At 40.9% G+C, this 17830-nt stretch overlaps 1 long non-coding RNA gene across 4 annotated transcripts in view; it reads right to left on the bottom strand.

Annotated features, from left to right (window-relative positions):
• LOC140695677 (uncharacterized) overlaps positions 1-17830 on the bottom strand; it is a 108717-nt gene that overhangs the window by 33031 nt on the left and 57856 nt on the right. For 2 of the 4 annotated variants that reach the window (XR_012071438.1, XR_012071437.1), the window contains one exon: positions 14472-14593. The exons of the other annotated variants lie outside the window; for them this stretch is intronic. This is a non-coding gene — a long non-coding RNA (uncharacterized lncRNA). The remainder of the gene's footprint in view (positions 1-14471; positions 14594-17830) is intronic. 4 annotated transcript variants of the gene reach the window in all.

Genomic DNA, 17830 nt, shown 5'->3' with positions numbered 1-17830 from the left:
AAAACTGTATTAAAAAAAAGAATGCAAAATAACAACAACAACAACCCACAGTGTGTTCTGATAGAATTGTGTGTTTTAATGGGGAAATTGGTCTTTTGGGTCGAAAGCCATCTTCAGTTTGCAGAGAAACCCCCTGGATTCACAGGTTTTCTCCTCTGAACTGGCTCTGCCCTCACTGCAATTTTGGTATCATGCCTTAGTAGGTTTCAGCAACATCTTGACAAAGTTCTCCTTTGTGTGAAAGAAAAAGTTTGGGTTTCATGTAACACATTCATAAACTGGTCTTGCCCATAACCAACAGATTAAATACACACATATCACTTGCCGAGAGTTCCAGCTGTTTAGATTTTCACCCAAACATGTGAATAAAAACCGCAGGCAAAACAAGTACTGTCTCTCATACCTTTTATGGATTAACAAATAGCCCTTACCCTGCTGATGCCTGTTCTTAATTGGACTGTGCTGTGAGGAGCAATTAAGCCTAAATGGCCACTTGCTGAGAGCTGGTAAAAGAAATGCTGCAGCTTGAGGCATTGGCTTTCTCCAAACAGAGCACATATGCTTGGCTCCGGTGCCCATAAAGAAAGGAGATTTACTTATTTTCCTCGTGCTTTTAAAAGTGAAAAAGGCTATTGTTTGAGGTATCCAGTGGAAATTATTCAAGGCAATTTTTTAGACATAAAATAATTTTTGCAACTTTTGTGCAAACAAGAGGTACGGAAATGAGAGAGCTTTTGTTCCTCCTTGAAAGAGGGCAGCAATTGTGCGAGACAGGCCTCTTCCCTCCCTCCACTCCATGGCCTGTCTCCATCATGTGTGCAAAGGACAGATCAGAACCAGCGAAATGAAGCAGACAGTGAGATAGTCCCCTGGAAAAAACAGATCCTCACCGGAATGGCAGGTAATGGGGGAAGAGAGGTTTTATTAAAGAACACATACTCAGAGGCATGATTTCTGTGTGTGTGTTTGCTCTTAAAAATGGAGGAGAATAAGAACAATGAGGTTAAGGTAGGACTGACCTGCCCTCTTCAGCACAGAAAGCGCCTTTCAAGAAACCCCAAAGACATTCTTCAACAACGCAGACACATGCGTTGTTGGCCTGTTGCTGGTGTTCATGTCGTTCTATTTCAGTGTGGACAAGGGACAGAGCAGATAAGCCGGACTCTCCTCCTGCACCACTGGAGGCTGTAGAGTAGACTAGCAGAGGGAATGTTGTAGGAGAACAGGTTCTTGTCTCACACAGGAAAGAATTAAAGAGTAAAGCATAGTAAAGTAAAAGCAAGTTTATTTAGAGAGATACACACTCCATAGACAGAGTGCGGGCCATCTCAGAAGGCAAGAGAGAGAGCAGCCATGAGGTGTGGAGTTAGGTTTTACAGGCTGCGTAATTTCATACGCTAATGAGTAGGAGGATTATTCCAACTACTTTGGGGAAAGGGCAAGGATTTCCAGGAAACGCCCCCGCCTTGATCTTTTATAGTCAGCCTAGGAACTGTCATGGCACTTGTGGGTGTGCTGTGAGGCTCAAGGTCTACTGGAAGGCGAATCTTCCACAGTCTTGGTTCTAGTCAATTTGTCCTGTCTGCAATTGCTGTGTCACTCTTTCAGTGGTTGTGCCTTGTCCCCTTCCCCCCTATCTCAGTAAGAACTCCGCTGGAGTCAAGAGATCTTGACAGAGCACCAGCCATTTGTCTCGGAGGGAAGAGTTTCTTGAAGAACCCCCCAGAACTCACACATACCCTTTTGAGAACACCAGCATTTGGACCTCTCTCACACAGAATGAATCGGAGGCAATAATAACCTGAAAAACACCCAAAGGCACCACCTAAGTGATGTTTACCCCTTTTCCCCCATCTCTCCTTCTCAACACAACACAACAGAAGAGGACTCAGAAGAAAGAGGGTGTAAGCAGGGGAGAGGAGAGTAGGAGGAAGGATCTCTGCATAGTGGAGAAAAGTCACTTTTCCTCTTCCCTCTTAGGTTCAATGGCTGGAGCCCAAAATAAAATTGATTAAAGACAGATTAACAAGAGAAAAAAAATTAAAAAACAGTTTTAGTTATGCACAGCCCAGGACTGTCTCAGGCGATAAAAGTTGTCTCTAGGAGTAGATCTCTTCCTGGTACAGACGTCTTTACAGATGGAAATTTCCTTCATAAATGTAACTTTCCTCTACAAAGGGAAAATTTGTGCTCTATTTTTAGGGAATTGGAGGGAAGTAAAGAGCTTTTCCTAAGTGTGATGGTTCTCGGTTGGCACTTAGCTCAAAATAATTCATATGCCAAAGAGGCATATTTTGGTACCCATCATCTGCCACAGGTGCCCAACTTTGGCATGGAAAGCAAATGTGAGTTAAATTGAATAAGAGATAGAAGAAACTTTACTGGATTTTGAATACTTAAAACTACCAGGAAAATGATGGGATCAGATCAAGACATTGTTAAAGAGCAAGAAAGGAAGATTGGACTAGGATGGTTTAAAGACTTTGGAGAATGTGAAGAAAGATTTTTTTATATTTGTATATTTCAAATTCAACCTATTCAATGAACCAATTACATTTTTTCTGAATCATCTCCTGATCTACTGGATTTATTTTTTCCAAGGACTCCTATTTGCTGTATTGTCTAACTACTTGCATTATTGAGATTATTTGCTGCCTTTAGACTTGAACTTGCATGGTTAATAAATTATTTAGTAACATTCTGTTGGCATTCCTTCACCATCTTTTGGCATTGACTCTTGCTATGAAGTCTGAAGTCAGCCAGACTTTCCCCTCCTTTGTGACTTAATTTCTTTTCTTGACGCCCATATAAATCTTCCTTTATCTCGTATTCAGTAACTTTTTAAGGATATGGCTGGGTGTTTGCTGTGTTGTGCCAATCTTTACTGGATCATGCTTCAGTGTGCTGATTCAAGCTTTTCCTGAAGGAAATTGTTTTCTTTTATATTATTGAAATCATTTCTGTTCCATCTGTTCTATTTTCTTTCTCAGAAATGTCAAATTAGTATATAGTGGATCGCCTTTTTCTTCCATATCTAGTACTTTATCTATAATCTCTTTTATGTCTTTGTTCTTTTCCATTGGGTAATGTTGTCAAACTTGCCACTATATGTTTACAGTCACATTTATTCTTTGTGTTGTTTTTCCTCTTCCATTTCCATGTCTTTAGTTCATTTCCCATCTTGCCATTTTTCTCTGAAACTTTCTATTGCTTTTTTGAAGGCTTTTTCTCCAACTGTAATTTTTGTTACAGGCAACCACTTTGAGACCGTAGGGACAACTTCTCTGTGCACTTTCTCCAGTTCTATGGACAATTACTCGGTGGTATATTTTTAAATCAACTTTTAAACAATTTCTTCTCTCTTCCCGACTCCATTCTTATCATCACCTTCATCATCATTATTATTTTGGCAGAGTCTATCCATAGAGCTTCACTCTGATTAGCTTCGAATCTCTGAATGATTTTATGATAAAAAAATCACATGTAATTTTGCTGAAAAATGTGGTATGAGTCAGTCTTTATTTCCCATGCCTTGGGGCACTTCTCCCCTCAGCTTTAGGCCAACAGGAACTTCTATTGGGCATTGCTCTCTTCTTCACCTCACCTTTGGGATCGTTCCTCAATTTGGAAGTTGGAACATTCATTGAAGGTTTTGAAAGAGACCGCTGAGAACTCTATTTGTGGGTGAGTAACTTAAAAGTCAAGGTACATAACACAGGAGAAGAATGAAGGCAGTGAGAACAATGACTTTAGCTCATGAGTTTTAGTGTTCCCTCTCCATCCCTAACGTATCTCAGCAACACAGCAAACTATCTTCACCTGATGTTTTAACTCCTCTTTTTTAAGAATAAAAAAAAGTGTGAAATCAAAGAGTTACCTCAAGGAATTTTTAGGAATGGACATTGCTCTTTGCCCACAGTGCAGCTCAGTCACCACGCCTGAGATGGGAGGATTGAGAGCAGTATCCCTGGGCCAGGCTTAGAAGACAACCACACCAGAACCCTCTGCAGACTACTTTAAGGGTAGTTGCTTAACATTGGCTATCACAGTCAAAGCATTCCCCAGGCCTCCCTCTCCACCCGTACCTCTGACTTCCCCTCACTTGTAAGAAACTGGCTAGGTGAAATTTTTCCATGGCAAGCTTGTACTACCTAGAAGTACACTCTAGAAAAGTTGCAGAGCACGGAGGAGGAAGGATTATATGCCAAGGTTCCCATGGTCAGTTTTCCACCTCATCAATGCACTGTAACTGTGAAGGGGGAGATGATATTATTTATAACTTTCTCACTAGACATGAAACATTTAATTCATTGAATGGCATTTCTTACCTAACATTCAAAAATATCTAGAAAGCAAAGTAAAAGGGATGAAGACCGCCAAGTGCAACCCTCCATTTTACCAACAACCAGAGCAAAGGTTAGTACCCAGACTAACTGATCCCCAGAGGAGTGTTCTCCTACATCAGATGCTACTCCTCCCCATAGGAAAAATGTGAATAAAGGGAACAAGAGCTCATTTTTATTAAATGATAGTAAAACAAATTATCAGAGAAACCCCCACACAGTTCTTAGTAAAGGAAAGCTCACACCACTGCAACTTGCTTCAACTGGCCATCTTTTACAGAAGCAGAGCTTTTTTTTTTTGATTAGAGATTAGTGAATATAACGGTGAAATTTTGCCCTCTAAATTCATTGACCCTCTCCCCAAAGAAATTCTCTCTATGAACCTTGCTCAGATTAAGAGTGCTATGTGCTATGAAACCACCAGCACCAATCTGGAATGCCAGGAATGCATCTTCCCTGCTCAAACACCTAGCTGCTTGAGGTTTATCCAGTTGCTGGGTCAGGAGGTAATCAATATAAGAGGAATCTAGGAGAGCTTAGTTGGGCCCTCCAGGAGACCAGAATATGGAGCAGGAGTGGGGTTTGTGGGCAAGAACTAGGAATGGAAGGATTTCAGCAGGAACGATTACCAAGAGTGAAGAAAGGTCCCAGGCTCACGGGAGAGTCTGGTGATGATTCCTTCTACTCCTACTTCTTTCTTCCCTTCCCCTCTTTTCCCCTTGATCCTTCTTTTTCTCCTTGCAGTAGCAAGAACAAGAGGTATAACAATAGATTCTTGCAGAGGCTTCCCTATCATGACTATTAAGAAGTACAGACTAGCAAAGTCCTTCTCTTAGAATCATTCAAAAGAAGTTATATAAAACATATACAATGATTTGATCAGAGTTGTGTATTACAGTAGTATTTAAAGTTACAAAACATTATTACATGATTAAAATGTCATCAGTGAGGAAATAATTATGAATTGAGACAGTACGACACAACAAAGATCCGTTGTCAAATAAGACTCCCACATAGGAGATCTTACTAGTACCAAGCTTTACTAATAATTTCAAAGATGCAAGTAATGAAGAGGCACAGGTACAACAGGGAGAGGTTCACAACTCCTCTCACAATTCCCTGGGCCTTCTTCCTGTATCCGAGGTGCTCTGGTCCAAAATAGTAGATGAGTTCTCTAAGATACGCAGCCACCTTGCGTACCCAGAAGGAGCTACTTAGTTCAAGAAACATCTGAAACATCTCCATTTTATTCTCAGATATTTACATAGTTTACATGACATTTTCCAGAGTCATGCCCCATAAGTCTGCAGATTCTAGGTTTGTTTACCTAAGAAATCACAGACGCTAAAGTACGTTCTGCTAAAAGCATTCCATGGATAAGGACTCTTCTGCCCACAAAATCATTTAGTTTTTTGGGAGGTCTGTCATTAGTAAATTAGTCTGTAAATTAGTATTTACAAGATCAGACCAGTTTACTTGCCATCTTTCTTACCCAGGAACATACTCCCTCACACCAGTAACAGGAGATAGTGGATCATAGACCTACTTCTTCCAAAGCACATTGTTGCTATATCCAGGTCGTTTTATGGAATTGTAAATGGTTATGTTGACAGAGGATGCTACTTTTGATATGCTGATCAATAACAAGGGCCTAAAGCACAGTATTTGCATTATCATCTCAGCTATGTAAGAATAATACAGAAAAACTACAAGATAAAAACATCATAGAAAGCCTAAAAAGATTTTTAAATGATTACTTTGGGGGTTTATAGATTATGGAAGATTATTTTGCTCTTTATATTTACAGTATTTTCCACAAGAACTTTGTTATTACTTTTAATTAAATGAAAGCATGCAGGAAAATCTAAGCATCATACTGGACAGAGCATAGAATTTGAAAGTAAACTGATTTGAAGTTGCACTCTGGCTTGACTGCTCACTGTTATGAGATCTGGGGCAAGTTAGCCTATTTCTCCAGTTGTGAAGTGAGAAATACAGTACTCACTTCTCAGAGTTGTTTTGAATTATAAGTAGATACATCAACCACAGATGTTATGTGCCTTCATAGACAGGCTCTGCCTGCTAGCTTCCCATGGAGGACGAACCATCTACTTGCCCTGGGAGAGCCCCCTCCTTGACTACCTCCACACAGTTGGGCCAATCAGCCACATGCCCAGAGTTGCTCAGTCCTTCTGCCATTTCTGGATTTGAATGAAACACAACACCCCAAGACCTGGGATGTTGCATTTGACAGCTGCTGAAGTGTGAGGAAATTAAGTCTCAACTGGACAAATCTTAACCAGTGGAAAAACACAGATAGGAGGAATACGGGAAAATAAACTGCCCTAACTTCTGCTCTCCAACCAACTGCTCTATAGTCTTTCCAGAAAAGCCCCACATAGCTTTGTGGACAATCCTGTTAAGCAGGATGCCCTGTGTCTCCATGCTCCTTACAAAGCCCTAGTCAGTGCAGTCACTTTGCATCTTCTCTTGCCTCACTTTACCTTTTGCTCACTTTCACTGTCCTGGGCTTGTATCTCATAATAAATTATCAGTGCTTCATTCTTTGCCTCAGGCTCTGCTCTGCTTTCTGGAAACCTGAGTCTAAGACAGTAGATAATTTATGAAAAGCACTCAGTATATAATAAACCCTCAAAAACAGCATGTGTATGTATAAACCTATGAGGGGTGGGGGGGTGCACAAGAACACATGCAGTAGATAATACATGAGCTGTTCTTGTATTTTTTAAGGTCTTTCTATAATTGCCACTATACAATAAAATTTAAGTAAACAATCTCTTTTGTTCCCATTCCCACTTCCTGCCCCCATTTCTTCCTGTAAAAAAAATAGAAACCCAACAACTTATAGATTGCCTTCATACTGAAAATTATTATTAAAAAGTTATAAATCACATGCCAGGTGTGTGAGTCAGGATTGTATCATGGTTAAAAACATGAACTTTAACATCAAACAGACATGGATGAGAATTTCAATTCTATATGATCTGAGAGAAGTTAGCCTCTTAAGGACTCTTTCCTCACCTGAAAACTGATGAAATAAATACCTTCCTGCATGTTTGAATTAAATAATGAATGTAAAGCTACTACCACAGAATCAGTCTATAAGTTAAATTGTTATTATCATTATTATTATTATAAATGCCATTTATAATAAAATTCCAAATCAAGCCATGGTAACATTTAAGAACATATTAATGAATAATAGGAGTTAGGATGAAAGTAGAAGGTAGTTCACTCATGGGTTAATTATGTTCTAATGTTTATGTGTAGTCCAGGGAGGATCCAAAGTCCTGAGGCACGTGTCAGAACTGTCATTAATCGGATATGTGAAATGCTGACACATCAGCAACACAGAAAGATGGAGAGAAGCAGGGAGTCAAGGGGAGGCTGGACAAGGCAGCCTGGGGCCTAAAGAAGTCGACCCAGAAATACGCCTGGTCCTCTGCGGACGGCTGTGGAGGCTGGCAGAGCAAGCATAATCTATCACTCTCCCCTGAGGCCTCATGGCCACAGCCAAGTTGGTTGGGATTCCAGTCCTAGTTTATGCAGAACAGCGTCAGATAGGCAGGATCAGACAGCAGCCCGCTCCATGGGGGAAGCCACCATTCCAGAGCTCAAGGGCACTCTATAAAGTCTCTCCAGCCCCCCAGCTAGCATGTCTCAAGCAGCACATCTAATCCTAGATCTCAGTGGTCTGGGCTGCTAAGGTATCTTTCCCACTCGTCTGGATTAACTCAGCATAGGGCTGGATTTGTAGACTGAAGGCATGTAATAGCTCAGGGATGAGAACTGAGAGCCACAGAGCATGATAAACAGACATATGTTGGGAGAGAGAAACCAGAGCACTTACTGAAGAGGGTGAAGAAGGTGAGAGGCCACAGCACACCCTTGCCAAACTCGCCCCAGGAAGCCTTGTACCCCTCGTGTTGTGATGAAAATCAGAGCAAATCTAAACAATACACTCTTGGCTTGGTCTCCAAGGACATTGGGTCCTCACCCATGCTAGTGCCAGCTTTCTGCAGGGACATTTTAAACCCAAATCTTTACTGGATTTCTCTCCAAAATAAATCTCTTAGAAAACTGTGGCCTAGACTCCCTCCCCTTCCCTGGACTTTTTTTTTTTTTTAAACAAAGACTCTCTGGGATTCCTTATCTTTTTCATGCAGAAGCAGTATACTGTAGAACAAAACTCCAGCCTCTCCTTCACTCCCAACAAATACTTCAAAACTCAGTATCATTTGCATCTTTTCACATCAGGATATCATCCATCTAATGGCTTAACATGATGAGATGATGCTGGAGGACATTATTATTTCATGTTTCTATTCTGAGAAAGATGTCTCTCTTCAACTTAACTACTAGCTGACAAAAATAATGTTGAACATCTGCAAGAGATAAAACAACTTGAATCCAATTTCCTTTCACATAGATTAAGAGCCCCATTCTCCTGTCACTTATGTAGCATATAACTCAATTTTTTGCAATATTTAAATGAGAGGCTAGTTTTTCAGGTCTGTCATGTGGATGACATAAATTTTTTATTTTGTCCCTTACACTGATACAGTGGATATATGAGACCCTGTCAGAATGTGGCAGCTCAAAAAAGAAAGGGGGAATCACATACGAAAAGACAGAAAGATCAATATAAAAGGGAGGCCGTATGAAAATCTCTTCTTTTAAGAATATAAATAAGTAAATCACACAGCAAGGTATGTTTCATCAGGATATGTGACTTTTGAATCAAACCTGGGTCACCTCTATGGATCAAAGAGTAAATGGACTATGATTTGTAATTAATTTGACAGTCAAGATACCTGAACAGAGACATATCAACTGTGACTAAAACAAAAAAAAGTTTGATTGGCTCAAGTAACTGGAAAGTCCAGGGGTCACTGGCTTTGGGTAATAATTGATCAAGGACTAACTCAAAGTCACCAGGATCAATTTCTCCATGTCTCCAGCTCCATCTCCTTTGTGTTGGTTTTATTCTCAGACAGACTTTCTCCAAATGGGAAAAAATTAGCTATAGGCTTATGTTACTGAAGTGTTTAGGGGTAGTGGGTCATTTATCTGCTACCCATTCTTGAATGGATAAGGGGAAACAAGAAAGAGAGAGAGAGAAAGAGAGAGAGAGAGAGAGACTGTATGTGTGTGTGTGAAGAGAGAGAAAGAGAATGTGAAGGCAAATGCTGTAGAATGTTAACAATGGGGGAATCTGGGTGGAAGATATACAGAAGTTCTCTGTACTATTTTTGCAGCTCTTCATCTTTCCTTATGCTGCGGTTTTGAAGGATCCTAAAGGTGGATTACCTGGACCCTGGCCTTGATAGTGCAGATGTTTTAATTTTATACCCATAGCCCACTCCTTCTCTCAGTTCCTGCATGTTTTCAAAAGACTGGCCTTCAGGCTTCCTGTGGCAGCCCCACTGGTATCCAGGAGCAGGCCCCAGCTCTGCGGAATTTAAATCTTACACGATTCGGGGAGCACACCTTAGGAAAAAGAGTTAAAATTTTCAAATTTGAAATTAGATACAACAGTGAATATTTATTTAGAAAAAGTTCATGCAACTGAAGAGCACTGAAGCTCCAACTGAGTTAGCATCAGGGTGAATCCATCTCTCCTGGGGTGGTGAGGTTCTGCCACTTGGGAGTTGTCCACCAGAAGAGGCACAGGCTGAGCAAATTAGACTAGCTCCACGCTGGCACTTAGATAGAAATGTTTTCTCCCCCTATTGCTTGGAACTTTCTCACCAACAGAGTTAAAACTACACAGGGTTGGGTTTGGGCCTGAGGAAGAGAGCACGAAGCAGACCACAGCCTACCTGAAGTGTTCTAAACCAAGAAGGGCCTGCCTCCAGCCTTAGCAAGTGGACAAGAAGCATAGCCTAGTCACAGCTGAATAGAAATAAAATGCAATGAGAAACAAGTAAGAAGCTACCATGTGGTTGAGTCCAGGTCTCCAGGGGACTGTAACAGTTAGGGTTGAACACCTTAAGAGTAAAAAAGATCATGCATTTACCTGGCCTTTTAATCTATGTTTCTGAGACCTCATGGGGTAGAGATGGGGGCGAAGGGGAAGGTAGCTGTTGTGGGATCTCTTTCCACCAGCCACATAAAGTCCCATAAATATCCATTCCTCATACTAGCCTGTGTGCTGAGATTAAGTAACGGCTGTCAGCACTATTTACAATAGCCAAGACATGGAAACAACCTAAATGTCCATTGATAGATGACTGGATAAAGAAGTTGTGGTATATTTATACAATGGAATACTACTCAGCCATAAAAATAAAATAATGCCGTTTGCAGCAACACGGATGAACATGGAGAATGTCATTCTAAGTAAGTCAGAAAAAAAAAGTACCACTTGGTATCACTTATACGTGGAATCTAGAGAAAAAAAAGGACAAACGAACTTGTTTACAAAATAGAAACAGACTCACAGACATAGAAAACAAACTTATGGTTACCAGGGGACAACGAGGTGGAAAGGGATAAATTGGGAGTTCAAAATTTGCAGATACTAACTGACATATGTAAAATAGATAAACAAGTTTATACTGTATGGCCCAGGGAGCCGTATACAGTATCTTGTAGTAAACTATGGTAAAGAAGAACATGAGAACAAATGTATGTATGTTCCTACGTGACTGAAGTATTGTGCTGTACACCAGAAACTGACACAACACTGTAAACTGACTGTACTTCAATAAAAATATATTAAGAAAAAAAGAAATGGCTGTCAGAACCCCTCCCCGCTAACCCTCCCTCTCACACAGCAGTCACAAGCAAGCAGGGGTCCACGTCCTTTCTGAGAGGGCATGCTGTTTGTACTTAACCGTGTATGCAGAAAAAAGCCAGAACTGAAAAACAGGGGGAAAAAATGTAGCTACATAGTCAAACTGGAAATACTGCTTCCTCTGCTAAGCATTTCACCAAGATGAAACTTCGCTTCACTTTTATAACACAACTCATCAAATAACCGAGACAGCTCATAATATTATCCATCATGCTATGGTAGTGTCCTTGGATGCTACAAAAGAACATGTGTGGGTAGATTGCCAATTTGTTATTTTTAGTTCTTGAAAAATTTGACTATGGGGGGAAATTTCAAGAAAATCACCCAGTCCCCAGCCTGTATATAGAGCACTTAAAGCACATCCATCTGTAAGAATCACCAGTTACATCCTCAGACATTCACAGGTGACCAGAGGCTATTTCCCAGCCTTCTCCCATCCATCCTTCTCACACGGACTTACAGAAGAGTTTCTTATATGTGTTGTGGAGCCTGCTGGGTGGGAGGTGACTTTGCGATTGTTTCCCCCTGGCAGACACATTCATCCGTGGATCCTCACGTGGCTGGTTCCTTCTCGTGCTCCAGATCTCACCTCAGGTTTCACTCCTCAGAAGAGTTTCCTGTCACCATATCAGAAGTTATGCCCATCCCCAACAATCACTCTGTCACCTCACCCTGTTGATTTAGTTTATATTCCTCACCACTATACATGACCATTTATTGTCTGTTTCCCCCAACTAGGTAGGGACTTTGTCCAGTTCATCACTGCATTTCCAATGTCTAGCACAAGGCCAAGCATTCAGTGGATGCTCAATACATTGTTAATTCAACAGCTGTGAAAACAGACTAAAAAGCAGAGGGAAAGAAGACTCGTGAGCTGAATGACTGAGCAGGTGGGTATGTCATTTCTTTCCATAAGTTTCTTTTATGAACATGGCCAAAGTACTGGGTAACTCCAAAAGGACTTATGATCAGTGAATGAAGCCTGAAATAGTTCTCCAAAATCAGTTTCAAAAAAAAGCAACGTACTTTTTATTTCTTCAGGTTGTTCAGCCAGCCTGAAATCTTCAGGAACATAAAAGTGTGAGAGGACCAAACACATTTTGCTGTGGTGGCTGATAAAGTGGCTCAATGATGACAAGAACTCGTGATGAATCATCTATGGTAGGAAAGTCAAAAGAGATCTGTAACGTAGAACTTCTGTCCAAACAACCCCTGGCCACCAGCTACAAGCTATGATGAGAGTCTGGTGGGTCGCAGACTGTTCTGGTTACTCTAGATTGTTAGCCATTTGCCACGGCTAGTCTGTGTCCTGCAGTAGCAATACTTACTAAGCAAGCACCTATTATGTGGCAGATATGATGCTAAACACTCCACCTCTAACTCGGGTTTAATTCCATTACAGATTTTGGACAAGGGTTGTTGGCTGTGATACATACAATCCCTGCACTGAAGTCTAAAAATGACAGAAATAGAATCCTGGGACAGGAGGCTAAAACACATGCCACATTGGCTATTTACTAAGCAAGCATCCCCCTAGTTCTGTGAGACTGAAGCAAGAAGTTAGGAGACAGATAACTTCAGGCAGTGGACACCCTATCCCAGATGACAACAGACTACCCCAAGCACTGGTCCCTCAAGCTGGGTCCTCAGTGGGTACCAATCAAAGCCAGGGAAGATCAGGGGACCCGAGATTACACTGGAAGCAAAGAGCTAGAAACTCCCCCAGAACATGAAGCTTCTAAACTCAGATCAGGACTTGCCAAGCCAGGGGAAGGGAATTGAAAACACACCTCTAGAAATTCTGAACCAACTGGTGGGAAAAGCGCTAAGTCAGATCCAACCTCTATGTGTGCTGAAGCACCTGTGTCCTCTTGCCTCCCTTCCCAAAAACTCATTCATTTTAGCTGCTATGTAGGCACAAAATCCTCAGACAACCTTTCAGATAAACTGCCTGTTTTAGAGGCTCTACCACCTTTTTTTGGAGGGGGGGGCGCCACACTCTTATCCTAAAGACCTAAAAGCCATCATTGTTTTAGAACCTATAGCCCTTGACAGAAATTTCATACAACCGATGAGATTACCTGACTGTACCTGAAACTTTACATCGGTCTCCAGAGGACAGTATGTAGGTCTCAGGCTGCGATTTGTGACCCTGGAAACTGCCAGCACCGAGAGCTGTGTGCTGTTTACTCTATATGTATTGAGAAAGGGGGCTCGGTACAATCCTTGAGACCGATTTTAAAGGCAGGAACTTCCTCTCAGGTGAGTTGCATTAAGATGCAAATTACTCTCCAAGGGGCTGGAGAGCTACCAGTGGTAGCTGAAACCAAGCTCTATGATCTCCTTATATCTTTTCTCCTTACTTCCTTGGCTGCTAGCCCTCTGGTTAAACAAGCTGAAGCATCTGTTAGTCCCCCAAAGAAAGTAAGGATGCTGTGGGAATCTAGGGTGTGCTTGCAAAGGTCCTGCTTCACATTTTTAAAAGCTGCTGCCGATGATGATGTTAGAAACCACACTGTGACATGTAGATGAGTGCAAAAGCTGCCATTTTGCAAAGTCTGATGTCAGAGTTATCCATATCAATAGTATCAATAGTGCCGCCAATGGAAATCTCTCGCCTGGGGCTCAGAATCAGTCATTGATGAGAAAACTTTACAACTGTGATGTAGTTTAGATTTTAAGTGCACTTAATCAATAATCGGAAAATTCCACCTAAAACAACTATGATTAGGATGAGGCCAAAAACCGTTGTCTAAATAAATTTTGTATAGCAGTTATCTACCCAGCTTAATTGGCAGATCTCCACTCCATCCTGTGAATAACTGGGCTCAAATAAGATCTAGAAGCTTGATGTCTAAATTAACCCTGAAGAAAGTTTAACAGTTGTAATATTTCCTAGCAAACTTTCCAACAATTTTTTTAATCTTTCCAAGAAAACTTATTTGCCCCTTTCTACTTCTTTCCCTTTATGCTTTTATATAAATATTATTGGTGGTGTATAACTATATAATTTACTCTTTAGTTACAAAATATTCTGATGGGTCCATGACTGAATTTGAAGAATAATTAACAATTCTCAGAAGTGGAGACAATGATTGTCAGGACTTTGTGCACCCCCTTTTGGGAGAGTGGGAACATCTTTATTCATAGGAAGGATATTTGCATCTTGTTATTCTTGCTGTATGAGAGTTCAAATATGTGTAGGAGGATGTATGTAGATACTGAGTAGCTAAAGGAAGGGGCTGTGACAATTACTAAGCCATCATATTATTCTATATAATATATATTATTATATGTATTATTGTTACCGTTATTTGAGTTCCACCCTCACTTTTCTATACTGAAGTAGGGACTCTGCAAGCCACATTTCTCCTTCGTCAGCTAGCTCCATGTTAGATCCTGCCAATGGAGAATGCTGCCAGTGGAGAACCTGTAAGGCAGAGGGAGGGAGAAGGGACATGCTCATTCCTGTCTGTCTGCTGCTGTTCCTGTTGGCTTGCTCCACCTGCGACCCTTCACCCCAGGCAGCAGGAGTTGTTTCTAGCAGTAGTTGTTTTTGTTGTTCAGCTTCTTTCCACACTCAGAGCCAGCCTCATCACACCCTGCTCAGCAGCAACAGTGGCAGAAGCCCAGCTTCCTAAAGCCCCCTTTATCTGAGCTCCTGAGTATCAGAAGCTCTGCCTTCCGGTCCTGAACTAAACCAGCAGCTGGGTTACAGCCCTCCTCACAGATGCAGTCCTGGCTCTATCGCATTCCTCCTCCAAATGTCTAGGTTCTGATAATTCCAAGCTCTTCCCCTCTTGAAGTTATTATCTCTGAGATATACCAGTGTTCTCTGACATGTTTTTTTTTTCAGTCCTGCAACATCTATTACCAATTTATTATATTACATTTTCTCCATTAAAATTGCTAGCATGGTTTTCATCTTCCCAACTCCTAATCCTTGAGTGTAAAAAGTGGAGGAGGAAATAGGGATGGTTTGTAGTCAAAAAACTTAAAGAAACACTGAGTTAAGCAAAGTTTAAGAGGCTTCTCTACAGAAGGACTTAGCAGAAGCCTGTGCATATGCTACTGTGCATTGCAAATTTACAAGCAAAGGACATTTCCCAAACTTAATTGAGCATGGAACCCATTTGTTGTGAAGTATGTCATAAGATTAATGCTCTATAGAGTAAACATTCAGAAACACTGGACTCAAATAATTGGCCCTGAAACTCTCAGGAAAACTTCTCCATTATCAATAGCCAAACACATGACATCCTGCATTATCCTGCTCAATAGAAGATACTTCATTTAAAACAGAATAAAAACCTGGGAGATCCACTTTAATGCATTCATTTCAGGCCAGGTCCCCACAGACATAGCAAAATGGAGAATAGAGGCAATTCTTTTAAAAATACAAACATTTTGGTAAATATTCCAGATACTTAGACAGGTAGAAAACTGATCAAAAAGTACATTCTCATAATAGTTGCAGCTCAAAGAATGACCTTTAATTCTCCTTATACTGATGTATTCTTGCTAATTTATTATTAGTGAAAATTCTATCCAGGCCTCCGATATAGCTAGCTATAGCATTTACTTCTCCAGTCTCCTGCAATTGTGGATTCCACTGACTGAGAAAAACTATTTCCTTTTTATAAATCAAATATACAACAGTTTACATGTTTAACCTCAAAGGGAATTTGAGGCACCAAGGATCAGCATATAAAAGCCCCTGTGGTCTAGTCTGCAGCCAAAATTATGTAGAAACTGTCCAGTGGATGCAGATGTTGGAACAAGAACTGCTCACTGTCTTTTGTTACAGCTGCATCCCTATCATCACTCTGCCCTTTTTCCACATTTATTCAAGCCTCCCCATCTCGCAGACCCAGCTCAGAGGCGTTTCCACCCTGAAAACCCTCTCCAATTGCTCTAGTCCATTAAGCACTCCCTTTCCTGAACTCTGATGGTATATACTGTTTGCACCCCTAATTTGGATATGTCATAAATGCATTTACTTTGTGTTTATTTATTTATAAATATAAGTACCATGTCTCGAAGTGAACTGCAAATTCTTTGATAGCAAGAACCATAGTGTATAACCACAATAATCACACCTGAATGTGAGCTGAAAAAGAACTGGTTTCTAATTTTCAAATTTATTCATATGAAAAGTATTATACACTTAATGAATAACATTCACAGAGAAGAAAGAAACTGCATGGAATCCAGATTTCCAGGACAGCAGTGGGTTATGATGTCAACATGCACACCTGCCTGTTTTAGAAGCACTCAGGGTCTTGCTTGTAACAGGTGCTCAATAGATGGCAGTTGATGATAATGACTATCATAGAATTAGAATATTTGGGATTTCATTTGGGATTTCAAATGGAACAGGCTGAAGGTATGCTCACTTGAACAAACATTTATCAAGTTCCAATTATAGAAAGAATAGGTAGAGTAGTGATGTGGAAAGAACACTGATTTAGAACCAGTCAGAACTTGGTTCTTTAAACCCCACTTATTCATTATGTGGCCTTGGGCAAGTACCTGGCTTTCCTCAGCATCCGTTTCCCTGTTTATAAGTGAAAGATAATAACCACTTCAAATATTTACTGTGATGATCACATAAAATAAAGTACTGGTACATTACCATTTGGCAGATAGTATGTGCTTAATGAAACTGAGTCCCCCTAAAACTGAGTTCCCCTGCTGAGTTTATGATTAATCTCTCTATTCAAAACTTTATTCCCTTTTTTGTCCTGCCCCTGTTCCCCTCAGGACTGAGGAGTATCAAAGAAAAGGCGAGATTGAAACCAAGCAGGACCCTGAGGGGCCCTCTTGGATACAAAATCTCCTCTGTGTCCCCCATTTCCTGTTTGTAGGGGGGAAAAGTCTTTAGTCTCCTAGGCCTTCCCTGAGTTCCAAAGAGCAGGCTCAAGCAGTTAATGATTAGAATGATAGAGTAATAGGATTCCTGGTTCCTCCTGAAGGGATACAGATCACAGTCTGAGGCATATCTTTGAGTTGTTCTCTAGAAACTAAGACCCCTACCCAAGTGGAGGATGTGGATTACATGCTGATCACAAGCAGTAGACTCTGGTAAACTAGTTGAAACCAGAAGGCTGAGATTCTGTAAACATCACCCTGTTACCTCACCATCAACTAGTCAGAAGAAGGTCCACAAGCTGATCAAGCATCCCCTACGATACTCTCTCCTAACACTGTCTTTAAAACCCCTTGCCTGAAAGCAATCACGGAATTCAGGTTTTTTGAACATAAGCCGCCAGTTTTCCTTGCTTGGCGCCCTGCAAATAAACTTACTTTGCTGCAAATACCCACTGTCAGAGTTTGGCTTTCTATGCACAGGCACACGAGCCCTTACTCGGTAACATTAATAATAAGCAGCAGTGGTTGCTGCTGTTATTATTTTTAGAGCAAGTTTGTACCTAGGTGAGCAGAGTTGGCAATCACACACCCAGAGTGAAGGCATTGACCTACCTGTTCTAGTGTCTAAAATCCAAAACAGAATTAATTCCCACGGGATTATTTCCTATTACAATGCTCAACACATGAATCTAGCATCAGCATGTACTGCTTAATGTGAATTTGTTTATTAGCCCTACCAGCTAACGGATGCATTGATTCACTCCTGCAAGTGATCATGTACTAAGGCATTACTATG

The sequence above is a fragment of the Vicugna pacos genome, chromosome 3 (genome assembly GCF_048564905.1).
Source record: "Vicugna pacos chromosome 3, VicPac4, whole genome shotgun sequence".
Taxonomy (NCBI): domain Eukaryota; kingdom Metazoa; phylum Chordata; class Mammalia; order Artiodactyla; family Camelidae; genus Vicugna; species Vicugna pacos.
The sequence above is the reverse complement of the archived record's forward strand: the minus strand, read 5'-3'. Positions and strand labels throughout refer to the sequence as shown.